The sequence below is a fragment of the Sinocyclocheilus anshuiensis genome, unplaced genomic scaffold, assembly GCF_001515605.1.
Source record: "Sinocyclocheilus anshuiensis isolate Anshui unplaced genomic scaffold, SAMN03320099.WGS_v1.1 scaffold928, whole genome shotgun sequence".
NCBI lineage: Eukaryota > Metazoa > Chordata > Actinopteri > Cypriniformes > Cyprinidae > Sinocyclocheilus > Sinocyclocheilus anshuiensis.
Window position 1 is genome coordinate 2,615,054 of NW_015552531.1, and position 21,905 is coordinate 2,636,958.

Below are 21,905 nucleotides of genomic sequence, written 5' to 3' on the forward strand. Positions count from 1 at the left end.
GAGTGGCGCGGCGCGACAAAATACTATAGAACTCATTATAATTAGTGATGCTGTCTACACCATAGATATATATACATATCTATGGTCTACACTGGATGCGGCTCGGCCCGACACAACAAATCCCCGACAGAAAACTGCTGCTGCGTTCTATTCATGATGTATTGACACAAATTTCAAATGATTTTCAACTGTCGCTTTGTCGTGTCCAGTGTACTAGGCAGACTTTAGCTGTTGTGGCGCAGACACAGTGTCACTCACCTATCGAGAAGAAACACAGCAACCTTGGCGTCCGATCGCAGGCCTTCCGCTCCTTGAGTTCTCTCCAGCGCTGGAAAGCTGATCCGATATTTACACGGGTCCTACTTCTTGCCTTATTGCCTTAAGCCTTCTTTTGTTCTGCAGACGTTTTCCTCTTTTGTTTTTTATCCGCCATCTCTATCTTTCTGTTGCTCGGCTTGCTAATGTCCGTCCTGTGCACTGAACGCTCTCTCCTCCACATCATGAGTAGACACGCCCCTTACTTGGCTACAAGTTTGTTTTGCTAGTTGGCCCGAATCAGTTTTCTAAAGCGTTTTTTAAAAATCGCTTACCCCACCTTTAAGCTGTGTTGTCAGTCAGTCGTTTCACATCATGCTTTTGATCAGGGCTGTCGGTGGAGAGCAACCGCGCTCGACTGCACAATCCGACACAGCCGCCTCACCGTCGCGAGAGTTTTTTGGCACACATCAGCATGACATCAGAGCAAGTCGGACGTAACTCGGACATATTTCTAACCGTCATGCATCTCGTGGTGATCGGTTCTGAGCAGATTTTACTCATCTCAAACAAGCCAAGCCTAATGAGATGCTCTAGTAAGTGCACGTCACATATGTTCCCGTCCTCACCGTCACGGCACAAAAACACTAATAAAATTTAGTTTTGGAAAAATACTTTGTATTACAACTCTTTATATTATTTTGCTTTCTATTAATGCTATACAATGAATCAAAGTCGTCTAGTTTCCCCGTGGCTGAAATTATTGGCAGTTTAGCGTTTAGCAAGTAATTTACACCAAAACAAAAGATAACATCCTTTCATGTCCGAAAACATTATTTTTGTCTTACATTTCATAATAAATTCAGACAAGCTCAGTACTGACTCGTTTTTCATCAGTTTATTTTCATGAAATGGGATGGTACCCAAAAGGATTGTGGGTGATTGAAGGTCGCGGAGGATACATCCCATGCATCCTTCAAATTCAGCTGAATGAAGGACGCGAAACGAAGGCTGCCTTCCAAGGATCGTTCCGATTGAGATGGCCTTCAGCGACGTTTGATGACTTGGCAGTCGAGATATGCAGCCTTCGTAGGATGCAGCCTTCCATTTGAGAAACACCTGCTGTTGCTGGCGGAGTGAACAGACTTGTTTGAGATGTTTTTATGTTATATTTTTAACTCATGTGCTGTGTTGCTAATAAACATGGTATAATTTCAGTTATGTTGCTTTTATATGAAACTAAATATGATGAACAAGACACTCGAAGTGCTTGCTATTTAATTCCATACGAAAGGAGGATTTTTCATCCATTTTTACTTTAATACAAACATGTATTTTAGATTTTTATAGAAATATGACAATCACATATCTCACACAGAGATCGCACTGTCATAGTGTTTGGGAACATTCATGTATAATTTAAATACATGATCACATGAAATCAGATAAAAAATTTAATATTTTAGAAGAGAATGCAACATCACGGTTGTCTGAACCAATGAGCATTAAGCTGTGTTGTCAGTCAGTCGTTTACCATCATGCTTTTGATCAGCGCAGTCGGTGGAGAGCAACTGCGCCCGACTGCGCAATCCGACACAGCCGCCTCGCCATTGCCAGTTTTTTGGCACACGTCAGCATGACATCAGAGCAAGTTGGACGTAACTCGGACACTTTTCTAACCAGCATGCATCTCGAGGTGATCACCGGTGATCGGTTCTGCGCAGATTTTGCTCATCTCAAACAAGCCTATTCTAGAGTTTAATGCCGAGGAGGACTCTAGCCTACAAGACTCAAGCCTAGAAGGACTGAACTAGGGCTGTGTTCCAGTTCACTTTTAGACACAGAACTCGCAAACTTCCCTAAGCACTTACCCTCAGGGGAATCCCCGCCGCCATTTTGAAGTGCGTTCCACTTTGTCAAGTGGAAAACGTATTTTAAATGCAAAATTGATTTTCGTGCGCTCTAAATATCTTCTTTGCAAGACAAACATTTTCTCCACAAAACTCAGTTCGCGCGCGTGCAAAACGCACTTTTGCGCGCTCCAAATATGAGCCTTCGCGCGCAGGGATGTTGGCAGAGATGTAATCCCATAGGACGCAGCCTCGGTAGGATGCAGCCTTCCATTTGAGAAGCACCCAGCGTCTCGCAGCGACATGCATAGTTCTCCGTTATTTTCACACCACGGACAAATTAGTCGTTCAGAAAACAGATTTTATTTCTGAACATGAAAATTGTACCGAGGTCCGGACTTCGGTGACCTCAGCTTTGTTCATAACCAGGATTGCAAATGTGTCTGAAAGATGTTTAAAAAAGGTTTTATGATTTCTTTCTCTTGCCATGTAACGTTATTGGTGATAATCTTTCTTCCCTTGAGGTGTTGCACTGTGTGATTAAATATAGGCTATATTGACATAGGCTATAGCTACTTAAATGATCGCACAATGTACAGAATCAATCAACATAGCTTAACGGATAAATATAAAGCAAAATAAATATAAATCAAAACAATACTCAGGGGTATCAAAATAAATAGCAAACATCTAACGATTTATAAACAATGTCAAAAAACCATAAAACATTTCTACAGTCAAGGTAGGTCTGAATTAACAATAAATCAATTCAAATACGCTTCATTATGTGAATAATTAAATGTTACAAAAGAAGGGTATCAGTTAAAATAATTAAATGCTTAATAAAGAACAGGTGTGTAAAACATGTTCATACAGTATACTGCCAGAAGATGGTGCTCTATGGATGAATTCAGCGCGACACCTGCGCGTGTGGATGTGTGCGTGTGGATGAAGGCTGGGATGGTAACTTGTGCTACCGAAAAGGCAGCATCACCGCGCGCTCTGCCTCCGCAGCGATTCGCTCTTTCAGCAGCCGATGCTTGTCCGTCACTGAGTCAACATCCAGAAAACAGTTCATTTCCTTAAATAACCTCCGCAGGGCATGAACGTAGGATTCTTATCCAGCTGAATTTCGGATTTAAAGCGGGGAGAGGAGAGCGTTTGTTCCCTGAACATCGTTTGGTGAGTGTACAATGTCATTCCATCGCACTCAGTGTTTGTTTGCGGGGTAACGCGCTGTTTCAGGTTAGCTCAGTTCTGTCTTTTAAAGATGCTTGTTATTTTGGCTAAGATGGAGGAAAGTAGCACTGAATTCAATTCCAACAAACCTGCCTCAATGTCATGAATAAAGACAAAAAGAGCGAATGCATCTGTGTTCAGTTTAACAATAGAATTTGGCATCGCAGCTCTTTTAAAGAGACTGACCCAAATTTGAAATGGAAGGTTGGTGAGTGGAAGGTGTAGTGAATTTGGGAATAAAGAAGGATGTGATTTGTTCTCTCTCTCTTAAACACCTGAACAAAGCTCTTCAATGACATGGCAGGTACACCTGCACATCAATTGCAAAGGTTTTTGCTTTTCACCTTGAGAACTGCATTAGGTTGGTATGGCTATTTGAAATACTTTAATCCAGAGTTACTGCTGAACAGACATTTAAAAAAAAAAACCATTTGAGCTCAGTTTGGTCCACTTCCAGCGTTGTCGGACTGAATATAGAATTTCAAGATATCTACAACTATTACTTTTTCATTATGTGCTACTTATACAGAATATATAAGAGATGTGAAGCTATAAGTTGGTTTGGATGCAGCACTAGACCCGGGGTGGAGGTTTAAAGTTCCTCACACTAATTAAAAGTCTTGTCTTCATGTTCAACTGCTGTTTAAAACCTTTTTGAAGTGATGTTATGCTCTCAGTGTGCTCATATGTCAAGACTATTGTTGTTTACAAAGGCATTAATTGGCATTTTGGGTGTAAATATTTTACAGTGCTGGAAAGGAGGTGACGAAGCTTGTCCATTTAGGAGGGAATGCTGTATTGATCTGGAGAGCTGACTGGCAGATCTTTCCACAGAGTGCCTGATCGCATCTGTAAATAAGCCCGTTGAATGTGCTGTAGATGACGAGGACAAAGCTGGATCAAAGGCGTGTAATGTTATCTACAGAATGGCCCCTGAAAATTTCATGGTTTCACATGAAATGCACACTGCTTGCAGCATGTTAATGGGATGAAGGATGTCTAAAGCACTGAGATCCTGTTTATCAAAACATCTCAGTTATCTCCTTGTTGTTTGTTTGAAAGCATGCACGGACAGAGAGATAACGAAGAGCTTCAGTTTTGTTTGCTCTTACTGGGCCAGAAGATTTGGCTGGATCATTATTAATTCTTCTCGTCTGCCATCTCTCGGTTGTCTTCTGTGCAGTGGCAGCACGCTTGAAAAGCACCATGTGTTTAGTGATGAAACAGGGAGAACGTGTGAAGTGCTTTTCACAGATATGCACTATTTTAACAGACGTGTTTCATGCCTGGCTTTCAGGCCCCTGTTGTTCAAGGAAAATCAACTTGTGGCCAGGTCATCAGGCATGAACGATGTTGAATGAAGATGAGAAGCTCGCAATATAAATATCAATCAATCCACTGAATGGATTGTAGTGGCTTGTTGGTGGGTAACTGTATGTCAGTATTCTGATCCGTCATAGGTTTTGCTGTGCAGGTTACTAATTAGTTTAGATGTCAAGCTCTCCAAAGACTAATTAAGCACCTAGAAAGCCTGGCGTTTAAGAAGCTGTCATCATATTTGCTGTTCCGTGATATGAATTATTTATTTCATTGATCACAAGGTGAGGGGTAGGCTCTGTTGTTAACCATGGGATGTATCTTGGGTTACAATGAGTGGTGGTTCAGATTTAATTTGGAGACACATGGCTTTATTTGCTCAGATTTTTCCCCCTCATTTACACATGACAGGTACAGGTTAAAACGGGTCAGCATTTGCATGATATTTATATAGAGCTAACGAACATAATTTACTGGTGGGCAATGGCAAGCTTAAAAAATCCTGTCACTTTTGTTGACTCATTAAGCTTGAATCAGTGAGGTCATTGACTCCAGAAGGGACAGGTTCAACATAGTACATAATTATACGGGCAACCAAGGATCTTAATAAGATGATGATGAAGTCAGGTCTCATTTTATGCGATTTTTACGTTATCAGCTGTTCATTGTTCATCTGTGTAAGGAAACAGGTTTGATTTCCAGAGAATGCATTAGCGGATACAGGAAATGTGTAGCTTGAATTCATTAAAATTAAGTAGCTTTTCTTTTTATTATCAAAATGATTTTGGTTGTTGTATCATATTCCATTAGTTTAACCGTGTCTGCCTAAATGGTGTTATTTCAGAAAATGTGAATATAATGTACCCATAATTTGTCGCCATGGCAAAATGTGGTGGGGATTTTTAATGACTCTTTCTGCAGGTTTCATTGTCACACCAGTTGGTGGCGACAGTGACCGTCTTTATGAATGAGTCAAAAATCATTCACTGAACAGATTTCTTCAAAGCTCTGATTCAGTCAGCAATGAAACAAGCAACTTTAAAGTTACATCTAAAATCGATATTATACTATATTTTGCATACTATATGGTATGCAAAAAACAGTACGCCAAAAGAGTATACATACAGGTGCATCTCAATAAATTAGAATGTCATGGAAAAGTTAATTTCAGTAATTCAACTCAAATTGTGAAACTCGTGTATTAAATAAATTCAATGCACACAGACTGAAGTAGTTTAAGTCTTTGGTTCTTTTAATTGTGATGATTTTGGCTCACATTTAACAAAAACCCACCAATTCACTATCTCAACAAATTAGAATACTTCATAAGACCAATAAAAAAAACATTTTTAGTGAATTGTTGGCCTTCTGGAAAGTATGTTCATTTACTGTACATGTACTCAATACTTGGTAGGGGCTCCTTTTGCTTTAATTACTGCCTCAATTCGGCGTGGCATGGAGGTGATCAGTTTGTGGCACTGCTGAGGTGGTATGGAAGCCCAGGTTTCTTTGACAGTGGCCTTCAGCTCATCTGCATTTTTTGGTCTCTTGTAACTGTCAGATCAGCAGTCTTCCCCATGATTGTGTAGCCTAGTGAACCAAACTGAGAGACCATTTTGAAGGCTCAGGAAACCTTTGCAGGTGTTTTGAGTTGATTAGCTGATTGGCATGTCACCATATTCTAATTTGCTGAGATAGTGAATTGGTGGGTTTTTGTTAAATGTGAGCCAAAATCATCACAATTAAAAGAACCAAAGACTTAAACTACTTCAGTCTGTGTGCATTGAATTTATTTAATACACGAGTTTCACAATTTGAGTTGAATTACTGAAATAAATGAACTTTTCCACGACATTCTAATTTATTGAGATGCACCTGTAGTATTCGAAAAACAGTAGGTGAAAAACTAGGTAAAGATGACTTACTACTACTGGTGAGATTCTGAAATGCGCATTTGATGGATACTTTACTTTTGAGGTCAGGAGAGAGGATTTGTAAATGGCAATGAAGCCAAGCAACTGACGCTGCAGGTCACATGACCATATGGCGGCTGTAGTACATCCGAATTTCATTCATACTACCATATTCATACTATATAGAACAGATTTTTTAAGGGTCACAAAGTTCGAATTCAAATGTAGTACAAATGTTGCAATATGCGATTTTGAACACACCATATAAGTGAGTTATTGAATCATTCACCCAACCAATTAGTTCAAAACGCTGATTCATTCAGGGATGAAACATAACTGCTGTGTGTTCCTCTGAGATGTGGTTGATGCTGCCGTGGCTTTCTTTTGAACTATTAACTTTTTCAAAAATGGACCAAGCAATATTGTGTCTAAAATGTAAGTTACTCAATTTTAACTTGTTGTTTATTGAACTGCTGTGTAAAAGCAATATCACACTCATTCACAGTCTCACTTGGTGCTTTTAGTGGTTGTTAGATGTTCCATTATCTTCCTGGGAGAATCCTACATATGAGACATTTTTCCTTACATGTGCCAACTTATTTGCAATCTCATATTTCAGATCTCCCACAGTTCTGCCTCAAATATCGCTAAGACACAAAATAACTGCAGACACAGTTGTCAAGTACGGTACTGTCACAAGAAAAATGTGAATATATGGTCATCTTGTTCCTAAAGGCGTTATTTCATACAAGGTGGATAAGTGTGAATTTGTCAGGGAGTTGTAAATAGATAAACAGGACAGTTTATTCTGTTTTCCAAATCAAGGTCATGTAAGTTGGATGACATGATCACTAGCCTTTCTGATTGTTTTTTTTTTTTTTATATAAAATTGGAGGTGCATAAAAAGATGTTGGAGATGTGTGGAAACAGTATATCCCATAATCCTTTTGAATCTGGCATTTTTAATAAAAAGTATCAGGATGCTTTGCTGAGGTTAACATATAGCTTTTCTGCTTGTTTAACTCCACATTCCTGGTGTTTTCTTTTCCACACATGATAGAATGGTTGCTTTATATAGTCTTGTTTTCATACTGTGGAGGGAAATAATTCTCTGACCGACTGATCCTCATTTGCTGAGTCAGTGGAGTCTGTGTGTGTGTGTGTATGTGTGAGTGTGTCTCTCACCGTATTGATTTTTCTTTTTTCTTTTTAGAAAGGGTCTAAGAATCAAACAGTAAACACTCGCTAGGGAGAAGAGGGGGTTAATTGTACGGCGTGGATTCTCTTCCTTCACAGCTAAAACCCGCCAAATGCCATGTCATATCAAGTTCCTGAATATGCCCGCATCCTGTCAGTGCGTTGCACCTCAGCTGCTTTGCACACCTTGAGCAGAAAGCGTTCAACACCAAGCCTGCTATTTTTAGACCTGTATTTTTAGCTGTGTAGAAAAGTAAATCAAATGCATGGTTGGACTCCACCCAGCGACATCTTTGATTGACAGATGGGTTCTGCTCATTGAAAAAGATGTCTAGAAAGGATAGGAGATGAATATGACAAAGCAAGGTCTCCATCACTCTTACAGTAATTTTACGCACTTTTGTTTTTAAATTATGGGATTGAGGTAGCGTCACATGGTATGCTATTATGCTGATGTGTGAAGCTTTGTCACAAAAATTGTGAAGTATGACATAATAAGGGGAGAGTGGGGTAAGATGTGCCCCTTTTAATTTTGTCCTTTAGGGAATGAGACATGAGATCAGACTAACATATTTTAATACAATATAATCATATGTAATATAATTTTTTATAATGTATTATACAAACTATATATGTGCATATATCTATAAATTTGACCTCTATATGATATCTCTCATTTTTATCAGTTCGTGAGTCATTACAAAGGCGTTGGGCACCTGCAGGTTTAGTAGCAGAAAAGATGACCTCAGACCCTTTTTCTCCAGTAGAGGGTGCAGTGACTGACTGATTACCCCAACCTTCTCTGGGGTGCTGGCTGCAGAGTCACGCTTCACTGCATGTAATTATCAAGGATGAAACCATTTTCGGAGTGTTTGCCTTTTCCTTCCCTTCTGATCCCCTTGTGTCATCCCTATCCAAATACTAAAGTGCTACTTGATAGAAGGGCCACCAGTTATGTGGCCAACATTCAGTGGAAACAAATGAGACTGGCTTTATAGTTAATAGTTACATGTTACAAAATTGTTCTTGTTTGGAATGGAACATTGTGGGCACTGTTCTTTTTTCCAGTTAGTGTCACTTCAGTAACATCTAGGGTCGAATAACTTTCGAAAAATTGCATAGTATTGACCTAAAAAACAGTGATATTATGCATGTGTCAGTGTTGTTAAATGCAAAATATTTATTTAACTACATTCCAACTATATTAAAAGCAGGGTATGTAATTTCTTGCAAACATAATGACTGTTCCAAACACTTTACCCCATGGTTAAGACATTATTATTTACACTAGTGCGTTTTCGTTTTAAAACGGGGTTTTAAAATGAAAACGATCCTTGTCTACACTGGCGTTTTCACTGCATTTCAGAAACGATCTCCATCCACACTACACAACCGAAAACGCATGTCACATGACCATTCATGCAGGTACAACAATGAGCATGGTGTTATTGTTTACACGGTCGTCAAGGATATGCAGAGTGAATGTGGGCAGCCATGCCATCATTTTCGAAAGTCTCTGTTTTCGTCCTTTTACACTGAAACGCAACCCCAGAGTTTTCAAAATAAAACGGGATCTGCAGCATTTTTTAGAGTCTCCATTTTCAAGGGTTGAAAACGCTGGGGTAGTGTAAATGACAGGCGTAACCGTAGCAAAAGTTATGTGTTTTAAAATAAAAAACGTATTAGTGTAACCGTAGCCTTAGTTAACATCTATACTCTACAACAAAGTTCTTAAAAAGACCGTTCACCCCAAAATTAAAATTCTGTCATTATTTAATCATACTCATATCGTTCTAACAACCGGTATTAACACAAAAGTTTGGTTATTAAATTAATTAATTTTATAACTAAAATTATATTTACATGTATGCAATTAGCAGATGCTTTCATCCAAAATAACTTACAATAGAGGAGCATAAGCAATTAATCACAGAGCCAACTGTATTCGCAGTATTCAATGCCACATTTATTAGAAAGCTGGATTAGGAAACAAGATGGAACAGATGAGAAATACAGAGAAGAGACAGATTATTTTTTTCCTCCTTTTGCATTGGTATAGGATTGTGGAGTGGTTAAGTGCTCAGCTGCTTCATGAAAGTGTTGATGGTTCCAGCAGTTCAGGTGGAGGTTGACAGCTCATTCCACCAGAGAGGAGCAGAGAGGGTGAAGGTGTTGGAGAGCGACTTTGTGCCTCATTGTAAAGAAACAACAAGGCACCACTTATTCAGGAGGGAGCATACATTTGTGGTATGTATGGCTTTTGTACGTCATCTCAAGAGTTTCAACAGAGGAGAAGGTCATCTGTGAATAATGACTTGGGTGACTTTGAGCTTTAGATTCTCACCAGAGCATGAGGGGTGTGAGATATGCCAGAGGGGGAGTGTGTCTCTCATGAGTGACTGCCAAAGGTGTAAAGCTGGTCACTGGGGCATCACTTGAAGCCCCTCAGCAAAGCAGTCAGCTGGAAACCGTAGCAACCATTAGCAGTGTGGTTACCATGACATCCATTCAACCAGTGAGGCAGGCTTCCTGGCTTGACTCCACTGGGAGTTGTGATGGCTGGATTTAGAGGGAAGTGGGACTAACCATTGTGATGAAAGGAGACGCAAGAGTTTTTGGCGGAGAGAATGAAGGTCTAGTTCTATATAAACACCGGTGGAATGTCAATACAATTTCACCAGTCATGAAAATAATTTTCAGCTAGCTTATACATCCATGTGCTGGCAAACTTGACAATGAATTGCTGTGTAAATATCATCGATTGGATTTTGCGGGATCTATTGGTTGTTTCCCAACCTGGCTCGTATTGATGATTACCTCAGTCTCACACACAAAGTATCACCACAATCAATCCTTAGAAAATAAATTCAGAGAAAAGTCTGGAAGCCACCGGGCCATACTGTACTGTCTCAGATGCATGCAGGGAAGAACTATTTTGTTGAATTGGGACCATGAATGGTCCATGACCGTGCAGTAGAGTTTAAATACATCACAGTGACTGGTCCTGCTCCCCAGCCTTGTAATGGATCACTGGGGAGGAATTTGTGACGGTAAGGATTGGACAAGCAGGGCGTTGAAGGTTGAATGGTTACCCTGGACCTTCATATCCGCTGACGGGGCACATTGGTCAGTGTTCCATGGAGATCGTAATAACAGGAAATGTTGCGGAAATTAATCCTGTTGTATGCTGTCTTTTGTGCTTGTAAGGTTGTGCTTGTTCTTGTATATTTATCATTATGTATTAATTGAGGCTTTTGCTACTTTTCATTAGTAATTCTTTCAATTTCAGTAAAGAAAATTGCTTTGACCTTTGACCTTTAATTGTGCGTTTTCATAAAACTCCAACAATGCCCTTTTAAATTCTCTAATAGCGGAATAATCTAACCTTTGCACAGAAGAGAATGCATAAAAGATATTGTTATTGTTGTCAAAATGTGTTGCTGCTGGTTATAACTGAAGTTATCTGTGTCGCGGCACTGATGTGGTAAAGAGAGCGTGAGAGAGAGTGAATGTGGGCTTGTTTTGTCTCGCTTTTGTTTAAACAAGTGTGTTCAGACAGTGATAAGGAGAAGAAAGGGATATAGTGGTGAGTCAGGCTCCTCCGGTTGGGCACTTCTTTTCAGTGCCAGGATCAGGTTGACCTTGGAGATAATATTGAGCCTTATCCCCATTTGTCAAGGGTGAGGAAAAACAGATTATTCTCTCTAAATTCGCTGCTGACTATGGAGCCTTGATGGCCTCCCACATCAATGACGTTCTCAACCCATCCTCAATCTCAGTGCTTGTTGGTTTTCCTTGGAAATCCATGCCTTCTTGCCAGTGACTTTTCAGCTTTCACTTACCTATGTTGCTGCCTTTTAGTAATTTGGTACCTTCCTTAAAATCTGTCTATTGAATTGGAATTGGAGCTGAAAAGAAAAAGAAGTGAGAAATTAACTGATTTCTCAAGTCAGGATGGTTGATTATTCAACAATTTGTCTAACTAGTAGTGACTAGTGAGGTCATTTATTTATATACAGTATAATTCATATATAACCTATCCTATAGTTTATATTATTTAGTGATGCCCATATATTGAAAAATCTCTCTTTTGTTATAATTCACATTACAGATTGACAGCACTGTAACCTCTGAAGCCTTTTGAGTATAAAGCAGAACTGTTTGGTCTCCATTCTGTTGTGGCATTTCTTCTACTTTCAACACTCACTTGAATTTTCTTATGCCATCATGCACCAACGAAATGAAATAATCAATGTGGTAATCAGGGGATTTAATTTAAGATTTGCTGTCTCTCGCAGCTGCTAATTACCACCGCTTATGATTGCATTGCTGATGAGAGTCACCCGTTATTATCAAGAATGGCTTATTGCGGAGTGCAACAAGAGCCTCCTTTATATTCTCAGCATGAGTTTGTGACAGTTGTCTGTAACAAACAGATTAGACACAATCTTGCAGTGATGAATGGCACAACTATTGCTGAAATGGCACTTATGGTTTACGCTATGCTAGTAAAATAACTTCCTACCCCAACTTCTCTCGCAAAGCTTGGATCATATTGAGAATGAGATGATGTTCTAGCTGTGCTAATTTCCTAACTTTATTTTAGTCCATGTGCATTGAAAATGAGATGGAACAGTGATTAGACCAATTACTACAGCCACAGGCAGATTGCAGCAGGGTGTCCTCATGCCCACCTGCTACAGAGATCGCCCTTCCTTTGGTGCCACTCAAGACATGATCCTTCCTGGCTAGTCTCAATCACACAGTCTCATAATCATGGCCCAGTTCAGCCAGCCTACCGCTGCGTGAATGGCACAAACAGGTCAGCAGGGCTACTTAAATTAGAACCTCATATGGACTCAGGTATGTTTTTGGGGCTTTTGATATGTGGGATGTGTCTTCAAGCCAGTTTTATATTGTGAAAAAATAATTACTTTTATTCATCAAGGATGCATTAAATTGATCAAAAGTGACAGTAAAGATATTTATAATGTTACAAACCTCTTCTATTTCAAATAAATGCTGTTCTTTTGAACTTTCTATTCAGCAAAGAATCCTGAACAGTTTATAAAAATATTAAGCAGCATAACTGTTTTCCGCTGTGATAAGAAATGTTTTTAGCACCAAATCAGCATATTAGAATGATTTCTGAAGGATCATGTGACAATGAAGACTGGAGTAATGGTTGCTGAAAATTCAGCTTTGCCATCACAGGAAAACATTACCTTCTAAAATATATAGAAAACCATTATTTTTAAATTTAAATTTTTTATTTAAAGGGGTCATATGATGCGATTAAAATTGTTCCTTTCTCTTTGGAGTGTTACAAGCTCTTGGTGCATAAAGAAGATCTGTAAAGTTGCAAAGACTAAAGCGGCCTGACAGGGCATCATCACAGTATAGTGAGGGGCGTAACATTTCCGTCACACGCTTGAGGTATTCGGCCAATCACAACGCAATGGATAGCTGGCCAATCACAGCACACCTCGCTTTTTTAGAACGATGAGCTTTGTAAAATCGACGCGTTGCAGAAAGGTGGGGCATAAAGGAGAAACAATAATGTACAGTATGTGGAAAATTAGTTTTTTGAACCTTAAACCGCATAAACACATTTCATTACACCAAATACACAAAATAATGTTCTTTTTAGCAGCAACATATGACCCCTTTAATTTTACATTTTTTTTGCTGTAAAATAAAGACTTGGTGAGCATAAGAGGCTTTGTTCAAAAGCTTTAAATTGTAGTGTATTACCACTATTATTATTATTATTAGTAGTAGTAGTGTAGTAGTAGTAGTAGTATTTGCTTTTAATTAATTTTCCATGCTAACCATGTGGGTATTTTGTTGATTTTTGTATGTATGGCATAGATCTTTATTCATATTTCTTGTCATCTTTTAGACCATTTCATCATTATGTACAAAATAACAAGACAAATAGTAACAGGAGTCACATCCAAGACATTTGGTAGAAACAACTGCACAGATTCATATCCCAGTTTTTCCTAGTGAGCTTAAATGTAGGCCATTCTCTGCTATTAATTGCCAGAATTAATAAAGAAGCTCTAATTTCAGTCCTTGATTTCAAATGACAGGAGACAGAGCAACTCTTTACAGAAAACCTGACAATTTATTGTCTGTCACACTTCTCCACAGGATCCAAAGCCCTTTTCTGTAGAGAACTGAATTATATGTATTACTCCGAATTTAATGGCTGACATTAGGTGGAGGTAAATTGGAGCCATCAGTCACATAAGACACTCATATCTGCTGAACTTGAAGCTGAATTGTAACATTTGACAAACTTTTTCCATGTCTCACAGAATTTGAATGACTAAATTATTTCTCAATTTTAATCAGGTATTATATTTTATTGTGATCGCTCCTTGTGCATAAAAATGGAAGATTTGGATCAAAATGCCTCTCTCTTAAATGTGCATTACTGAGAGCTTTATTAAATAGAAAAATAATATTAAAATCATAATGCTTTTTTTTTTTTTTTTTGAAACTCCCTTGTGAATTTGTTTCGGTTAAGCTTGATCAATCTTCAATCAATTTTTTTTTTCAATGGCCACATGGACAATTAATAAGGTAAATTCATAAGAGATTAAACTCTCCAGATGCACACTATAGTATCTTCCAAGTGCATAATGGTTTTACAGTCTTACTTGTCTGGAAATACAGGCGAGGTTTTAGTAAGTATGACTAGAAAGAGATAATTTTTTTATTTCAAATGTTTGAACTGCAGTATATTTGTAGTTTTCAAATAGACCCATGCAATAAGACGCTGTCCGGCGCAGCGAAGAGGAACGACTGAATATATTTAGGTACATGGTTACATCTCTGATATGTATTACATTTTATTAGTGAACTGAAACTATTATGATTTATATGGTGTTTTTGAGTAGCGTTTTACAAAGAAAATTATGTCCTGTTGCATTACATAAGAGGGTGCTTTTATTAACTGTGTCCCACATGGCAAAGCATGATTGATAGTGATAACAGTGCATGGTACATAAATATACAGTATCTGGATTTATGATGACATATTTGATGATTTCTGTTTGTTTGTTTCTGTAAATCTGGAGTATGAGTGTCCAATGAGCTGAAAAGACAAAAAAAAAGATATACTGAGAAAACCCCTGATTATGAGGGTGTGTTGCTGGTGTACGATATGGAGCACCATATGGTCAAATAGTGTGTTTGGGGCCCATTTAACAATAGAAAATATTGCTAAAAAAACAAAAACGGTTTGTCTGTAGTACAACTAATATACTGCTTATAAACTTAAAACTAAGCAATAGTGAACATTTTCTGCCTGGAGCCTGAAAATGGAAATTCACTGGGCAGTTGTGGAAACCCTGTGTAGAACAACAACACTTTCACATACAACTGTTATGACATCCAGCATATTCTAATCACTGAAGTTGTTGCATAATTGGTCTGCATACTTCAAAAGGTCATATGAATAATGCTTATCCTTGGAAAATATGTTCTCATGCATCGATATAACTGCCAAGCTAATTTGGTTTTGTGTTAGATAAGGAAATATTTCATGTTTGGAGATTTGCATGTTTCGGATTTCACACTCTGGATCAGCACTGCAGATCTCTGAGTGTGTGAATCAAGCATATATACTGCAATCCTCATAGATACTGTATGTTATGATGGAGAACTCTATGCAAATGCATGCAATCACCCTCTGTTTGCATTACAATGAAGTGCTTTGTTTATCGTACACCTGCACCTGTTCTGTAAGGTCATGTCTTGTGTACTGGGACGTAAGATCCATTCTTCAGGCTTGAAATGCACTGCTGTATTTCAGACTCGTCATCTCACAGCAACGAAGGGAATATGCATTTCAATGCATGTAAAAATAAACCAATGTACAAGCCAACCCAATTGCTGATAAGAAGGTTATTGTGTTTATTCTACACATTACAAGGCTGAAATGGAACATCGGTGCGCTTATGGCATTATGACCGCAGCGCAAAGAGAAATAATATTGGCCATCGGACAGTTTTTGTTTTTTTTTCAGAGATGCAACATTAATAGCTCTATAGATTATTTTTCAGTTTTTTCATAGTGGCCTGTTATGCATGAATCTATTGGACAGGAGAATGACTAAAAGAATACAATACTCTGCACTGGGATGAAAAACAAATCATGAATATTTCAGGATACTCTAAACCAGGGGTTTTCAATCTCTTGATGGCATGGAACCCCAAATATGATCCTCCTTTCTAAGATATTTTACATGTTTTCTGGAAAATCTTGTTGACTGTGCCCTTTTTTTGCCCACTATTAGAGAACTGTCAGAAATATTCAAGTTAATTCGTAGCTCTTTTCCCAGATAATATCATTCAAAGTGTATTTAAAAATTGTAAAACATTTAATAAATATTTTTAGTTAAGACATCAACTTTGACAGCGCTAAAAATACAATTTGTTGAGCGTGTGATTTGATTTATCTGTATTTTTATATGTAATTTAATAAATACATTTCATGTATTTTTGGTGATTTATTTTATTATTATTATTAATATTATTATTATTTGTAAGCATTCTTTCCTATTGTGGACCACAAGTGGATGCTAGGGGGTACACCGAAAATTACATTAACTTAAGAAAAAATGTTTTTGTCCTAGTTCTCAACCTATGGACTGCTACCCAAAAATCATTTGCAAATCTATTCTGACAGGGTCACATGCCATATTAGGCAGATGCTAACAAGGGCAGGTTGAACAAAATAATGCATGGCAAAATGAAATCTGACCCAGGCTAAATTAATATAGATTCACTTGCAATGTGGATAAATATGGTTTGTGTGTTGCCACAATGTGCTTTGTGCACATTTATTGACTGCCGAGAGCATTAAACTATTGAAATTCAATTTTGTACGATAAACAGATTTGGTAAAGTGTTGGATAAAATGTAAGATCTGGGTCCTGAAGCTACACCAGCTAAGAACCACAGCTTGAAAATGAACCAGGGTTTGCTTGTTGCTTCAAGGCTTGAATGAATGAGCGAATGGAAATAGAACAGAGGAGGATGAGCCGGAGGGAGTGAATATTGGAGAGTTCGGGTGAGTGTGCTGTGGGGGATTAGATGAGGAAAAGGAAAAGGAAAAGGAAAAGCAAAAGCGGGTGAGTGTTGTGGAGAAACAGCTAGGGTGGGTTTATTGTGACAGCGGCATGCCAATGATGGTTTTAGTGGAGACAGGCTGAGTTGTGCAGACAAAATAATGTGATGTGCTGGCGCACATGGGCAGGGACCATGGGTATGGATGAGAGAGAAACTCTCGTCTCTCCTGCCCGACAACTGCCTCGTGCAGCTCAGGAGGAGGAGACGGGTGGGAGAAAGAAAGCATCCTCCCGGTGCCACTCTTTTATGGAGATGTTTCCCTCCAACGGCGCAAGCGTAGCCTAGCGTGACTGTTTGCACGGTGTGCATTGAAGCTGTTTTGATTTGGAGGCTCAAGTGCGGACCTGGAGTTGTCCAACCAGCTGCCAAACTCCTTGAGTGCAAAGATTGTTGACACGTTGCTCAATTGGCCCAGAAAACTAAAAGTTATCAAACAGTGCAGAGCAGAGGGACATCACCTTGGCTGGAGTTACATCAAACAGTAGATATATATTTCTGACTGTATGTATGTGTGTGTGTATGTGTATGTGTGTGTATATATATATTTATATGTATATATATATATATATATATATATGTGTGTATATATATATATATATATATATATCAGAAGCGAAACAAGTAATAGGCAAGAGGAGAAATAAAAAGCGATACTTATCTTAATAACATATATGTATGTGTATATATATCTATATATATAATTAATTTATTATTCAAAGTATTTTGATCATTTGAAATTATTCAACCCCCTTGACCTGCAAGACATTCTGCTGCTATGAACAAAATTTTATGAAAACAAGTAAACCATTGTAGAAAGTTGATTAATACACATTCTGAGGACAAACAGTTCTAATCAAAAAATCAAATTGGTCAATTGGTCAATCAAAAATCAAAAACCTTTTCTGTCGTCTTTAGTGTCACATGATGTTTCAGAAATTACTTTATCAATTGAATACATTCTTGCTAAATAAAAGTAATATTATTTCATGCAACAAAAAATCTTACTGACCCCAAACTAGTACATTTCCTTTACATTTTTTTAATTCATTTATTTATATACATTTAATTTAAAGGGGTCATATGATGTTGCTAAAAAGAACATTATTTGGTGTATTTGGTGTAATGAAATGTGTTTATGCGGTTTAAGGTTAAAAAAACGTAAAAATTATTTTCCACATACTGTACATTATTGTTTCTCCTCTATGCCCCGCCTGTGTGAAACGCATCGATTTTTACAAAGCTCATCGGTCTGAAAAGCGAGGTGTGCTCTGATTGGCCAGCTATCCAGTGCGTTGTGATTGGCTGAATACCTCAAGCGTGTGACGGAAATGTTATGCCCCTTACCATACTGTGATGGAGCAACGAGACAAAAACATTAAAAAAAACATTATAAACGAGGCATTTGTTGCATCCAGTGGGGACATAATTACGGATTATAATGACTTCTACTGTCTTTTTACGCATTGCGTTGCATCGCGCCACATAAACATAAAACTATGTCTGCATTTGTGATTGGAGAAATGACAAACAACAAGCGCTACTCTACACTGCTCAAAACTCGCGTTTGAATCATCAGTGGCAAATTCTTTATATATAAAAAACGTACTTACAGTCTGTGAGTCAGAACAGAACAGCCGCACGGCGGGCTAGAGTGAGCGGAGGCCGGCGGGCTACAGTGAGGAACCGCTTCGTCCACGGTGAAAGCCGATCCGGGGATCCACAGCACGAAGTTGATGTATTTCCTCAGCGACCAGCACGGATCAGCTCCAGTAACAGCTTGTAACACTCCAAAGAGAAAGGAAAATTTGAAATTGCATCATATGACCCCTTTAATGTTCAGCATCATTATAATGTGAAATTGAACATTTTGGAGTGGGACTATTCTGTGTTTTTCTCAAAGTGTCCTGCTCTACTGCCCAGTTTAGCTCATAGGCCGCTTTCTTATCTAAGCTGGAAGACTGAAATATCAGACCTCACCAATGAGCTCGGGCAGCCGGCTCGGAGGAATAGCAATTACATGTCAGATGCCCTCGGCTAATGATGCCTTGCAAAAAATACAGTGGTAAACAGCATTTTATGTGACCAGACTGCTTTGGTAAAGAGTGTTGACAAAGGAATCATTTTGCCCCTAGTTTGTCACCTTTGGGTAATTGTAGCTCTTCACAGGGTGATGTGTGACTCTTTCTAGCTCTCGCTGTTTGTATTGTTCTGGTTTGTTTATTTGTTGCATGCGGGCGCTTGGCTGGCTTCCTGCAGCATTAACACGGGGACGGAACTCACAAGCCGCGTGGGAAGGAGGGCAGTGTGGCTGCCAGACTTCCTGCCCTGAACCAACGCTACGACATGTGCAATATGCAGGGAAATGACTGGGAGAGGAGAGTAGGAGGAAGAGAATGAGAGAGAAAAAAAGCTGCAGATTTCCCCCTGACACTTTCAGCCCACTCCTTTGGGTTACCATGGTCAGTATGGATGTTCTGAGAGAAGCATGGAGCTGTCCATTGATTTTTGGGATGCTTTTCATGTCTCTTGAGCATTGAATTTATTGTACTACATGAAAGTAAACAAGAATCATCATTAATATACTACATGGAAGTCAACATGGAATCAAAATAGATTCTGGTTGATTCTTATTGTGTATTTAATCAGTGCATACTATTTTATTATAAAAGCTCTTTGCAGGGATTATTTGGTTGGTTGATTGATTGATTGATTGATTGATTGATTGATTGATTGATTTAATATCCTGTGTCACTGAGAAGTAGGCTACATAACATTCAGCAGTAAAACGAGTTGGAAAAATTAACCTTCATGTTCCGGTAGATAGATAGATAGATAGATAGATAGATAGATAGATATGGTTTGTTCATTTGCTTGTTTTTCTTTCTTTCTGTCTTTCTTTCTGCCTTCCTTCCTTCCTTCCTTCCTTCCTTCCTCCCTCCATCCTTACGAAGTGCATAACATTGCATAAGTAAAATGGTTTGGAAAAATAACCTTTATGTTCATTAATTAATTAATTAATGAATTCATTCATTCATTCACTAAGATGAATGAACATTACCTAAGTATAATGGTTTGGAAAAACACATTTTAAGTTTATTTATTTATTCATTCATTTATTTATTTTTCTTATTTATTTATGTTCATGTTTCAGGAATGCTTTACATAAGAAATGCTTTGCATTACAGAAGTAAAATGCAAAAAGAACCTTTTTATTTTTATTTATTTATTTTTTGATAGTGTACATTCAAAGTGGCTTCTCCAAAATGTCTTTGTATCTTTGATAAAGTCAGTTGCATGATTGGATTGCTTGACACCCCAGGTTGGAAATGTTAATGTTGACTCTACCAGAGCTTACACCATGATATAGTTGTAGCTTTGTAAAGCGTCTTCTTGATGGATATGTAATGTCACAGGTGGGTGTTGAGTCATTGTCCTGGTGGAGTGTCAATAATAAAGGTAGGCAGAGCATCATATTGACCTGTCATATTGAGAATATATGTTATTTTGTTTTTGTTTTCCCCCCCTTGCCTCGCAGGAGAGAAATGACAATAAACCAATTTTACTTAACTCAAGAAGACATATACCAGAAGCCTTGTCTTTCACATAGGCCCGCGGCCCATGTTCTAGCGTTTTCTAGCTTTTTCCAGCCAGGTTAGACCATCAGACAGAGGATGGATAACAACTCCAAGGCTCAATCAGTTCCTATTCACTGGCCTGCCAAACTGTTCTCGGGTTCAGGCTGGAGCAACAGAGGCTTGTTTGCCAGTAAAAGTGCCAAGCGCTGATGAGACAGAGGCACAGAGACAGTTACAACCTGGCAACCTTATTTTAGCCAGGGTGACGACGGGTCTGTCTGCAGCTTCTGTCAATTTTCCAGCCCCTCTCCCTGTTTCTCAGTCTCATTTTCCCCATTTCTATCTCTCCATGTGTGACTTTCTCTTTTTAGTCTCTCTTTTTTTGTGCCTGTCATGCTATAAAACCACATTAGTTTATGAAGTTTATCTTTGTTTAACTAATCAGTCTTGATTGTCTTGGCATCCTTGTCTTTTTGGAATCATCCTTAAAAAAGTTTTCCTTATTTTTCCCACTCTCATATATAGGCTACCCCATTAAAACTGAAATTACGAGATTGACGAGTGTGTTTTAAATAAATGGTCTCCGTTCTCTCTGGCTTTTCCTGAACATGGTTGGAGTTATTTGGGTGGGAGGGCTGATGGATGTATGTTGTCAGTCTGCATTCATAATGAGGCATCAAGCAGCTTGTTAGATGCAATCAGTAGCTGCGGCCCATGAACCTCATTCGATCTGCTGTCATGTAGCATGTTGCTTCATCTGAGACCCCTGATAAGAGAGAGGGTGGGAGATGATCATTTTTATAAGGCTCGTTCACTGCTTCCATTTACAGATAAAGAACATTGTTGCTGAATAAAGACTCTATAAAGTTTAGACTATCTAATACTAAAAAATAATGAAGATTTAGCTTTGAAACAAAAGAGAGTGTTCTTGCCCAACATTTTTTCTTTTTCAATAATCTGTCACTCGAATTCAAGCTCTGTTCCAAAACCTAGCCTCACTTCCTACTCTCTACAAAGGCAGCTACCGTTTAAGGTATCTTAAATGCAATGACAGCTTATAAATGACTGATTTGGAACACTTTTCAAAGGCAGTGACTCCATTTGTCACACAAATAGCACTCCGCATGGGAGTTAAAATTGATTCCAGTGGAGTTTGATATTAGCATGTTGCTAAGCTAACAGCGTGGCACTCTAATAAGCATATAAATGCATAGCACTCAAAAATATTCAGATGAAAGACTTAAACAAAAATTAGAAATGTTGTCTTGGTAACTAACTGAAATCAGTTTGAGCTACAAAATATATTAAACTGCAATAAAATGATTAAAGCTATATAGATTTGTAACATTAGTTTTGAATATTTAAAAAATATATATATTTAAAATAATGTATAAAAAACATAAAAATATTAAAACC

At 38.3% G+C, this 21,905-nt stretch overlaps 1 protein-coding gene across 1 annotated transcript in view; it reads left to right on the forward strand.

The window, feature by feature from the left end:
* The first annotated feature begins 3,033 nt into the window (after window positions 1-3,033).
* Window positions 3,034-21,905, forward strand: part of LOC107663619 (catenin delta-2-like) — an 89,954-nt gene continuing 71,082 nt past the window's right edge. Inside the window, exon 1 of the mRNA XM_016453851.1 lies at window positions 3,034-3,287. The gene's annotated coding sequence lies outside the window, so the exon portion shown is untranslated. The remainder of the gene's footprint in view (window positions 3,288-21,905) is intronic.